Here is a 2,382-nt window from a genome sequence, read left to right as displayed (position 1 = left end):
TGATCACAGACCTTAGGACTCACAAGTCGAAAGTCAGTTATTTTTCAGGGTAAAAATCCACAATTGGAGATGTGTGATTGGAGAAAGTGGTAAAAACCAACAAATACGCTGTACCACCGGCCAGGTGTTGTCTATGAAGTTGATTACAGTGTGCCTACCCTGCACTGGTGTAAAGTACTTAAAGTACTACTTAAGTCGTTTTCGGGGGTATCTCTACTTTACGATTGATCTTTTTTGACCATTTTGACTTTGACTTCACTTACATACCTAAATTATGTACTTTCTACTCCATACATTTTCCCTGACTCGTACTCATTGCATTTTGAATGCTTAGCAGGACAGACAGTTATTCAATTTGCACACTTATCAAGAGAACATCCCTGGTCATCCCTACTGCCTCTGATCTGGTGAACTCACTAAACACAAATGCTTTGTTTGTAAATTATGTCTGAGTGTTGGAGTGTGACCATAGCTATCTGTAAATAAATACAAAAGTACTTTTTTAATGTATATTTTAGCAACAACATTTACTTTTGATACTTAAGTATATTTAAAACCAAGTAGTATTTTACTGGGTGACATTCACTTTTACTTTAATAATTTTCTATTAAAGTTATCTTTACTTTGACTCAAGTATGAGAATTGGGTACTTTTTCCACCACTGCTGCCCTGTCCTGTGTTCTTTTGTATCTTTAGCTAATAAAGAGACTGCACCATGTCTTTCGATTAGAATAGAATAGAGCTGAGCTAACTTTGAAGAATAGAATATCGTGTCAACTAATGCCAAATCAATGTACCTATTTTGCAGTAGACGTGCTGTGATCCCAATGTAAACAGCACACCTCAATGTAAGCTAATGGATAACTTTGTTACTGTTTATATCAATACAAACATGGTTCTGATGTCTGTGAGATAGTACAATTGATCATTGCCAGGGTTCTGCATGGAGAAATGTGTTCTAAGAGTGAAGAACAGGTTAGGTCACATCATTTCCTCAGAGAGAGCTTATAGGCTAGTGAAAATCTACACCAAAGGTCCATGTTGGAATGTCTTTTGTACAATACAAGTTCAAAACCTCTCTCTCTCACTCTCTCTGACAAAGTGTGTCTCTTCAGACCCATGCTTAACATGAACTGTATGTCCAAGTCTGCAGAGAGAGCCTGCCTGCCGGTAAGAACACACATAGAGCACATAATATGGTATCATACCAACTAAAGTACAATAATAATAGTTAGATACACTCTAATTCATATCTCATGTACACTGAAGAATGAAACACTGTTAACACTTTCCACAACATATTTTGTAATGAATGTTCTGTCCTCATGCTCTCTCTCTCTCTCTCTCTCTCTCGCTCTCTCTCTCTCTCGCTCTCTCTCTCTCTCTCTCTCGCTCTCTCTCTCTCGCTCTCTCTCTCTCTCTCTCTCTCTCTCTCTCTCTCGCTCTCTCTCTCTCTCTCTCGCTCTCTCTCTCTCTCTCTCGCTCTCGCTCTCTCGCTCTCTCGCTCTCTCTCTTCCTGTCTGTGTCTTTTGAGACGTCTGTGCATCATTTAGCATCAACAATGGTATGGTTTATTTTAGTAGGCTTTGATAAACTTAGGGTAATACATGCATGGGAGACAATGTACATTTAATATATAAATGTGAGAAGAACCGTAAGTGAAAAGCCATAAACAGCAGGGACAATTCAGGGAGGAAAACCTGTTTGGTTGTATACCACAACGCATATTATATACTGAACACAAATATAAACGCAACATGTAAATATAAACCCAACAACAACATTTTAATGAGTTACAGTTCATATAAGAAAATCAGTCGATTTAAATAAATAAATGAGGCCCTAATCTATGGGTTTTACATGACTGGGTCTGTTGGTCACAGGTACATTTAAGGAAAAGGGTAGGGGCGTGGATCAGAAAACCAGTCAGTATCTGGTGTGACCACGATTAGCCTCATATGGCGCTACACATCTCCTTCGCATTGAGTTGATCAGGCTGTTGATTGTGGCCTGTGGACTGTTGTCCCACTCCTCTTCAATGGCTGTGCGAAGTTGCTGTATATTGAAAGGGACCTGGAACACGTTGTTGTACAGAGCATCCCAAACTTGCTCAATGGGTGACATGTCTGGTCAGCATGCAGACCATGGAAGAACTGGAACATTTTCAGCTTCCAGGAATTGTGTACAGATTCTTGAGACATGGGGCTGTGCATTATCATGCTGAAACATGAGGTGATGCGGTGGATGAATATCACGACAATGGGCCTCAGGATCTCGTCACGGTATCTCTGTGCATTCAAATTGGAAGCAGCTTATGGTAGAGAAACAAACATGACATTTTCTGGCAACAGCTCTGGTGGACATTCCTGCAGTCAGCATGCC

The sequence above is a fragment of the Oncorhynchus kisutch genome, linkage group LG19 (genome assembly GCF_002021735.2).
Source record: "Oncorhynchus kisutch isolate 150728-3 linkage group LG19, Okis_V2, whole genome shotgun sequence".
In the NCBI taxonomy this organism is placed as follows: domain Eukaryota; kingdom Metazoa; phylum Chordata; class Actinopteri; order Salmoniformes; family Salmonidae; genus Oncorhynchus; species Oncorhynchus kisutch.
The sequence above is the reverse complement of the archived record's forward strand: the minus strand, read 5'-3'. Positions refer to the sequence as shown.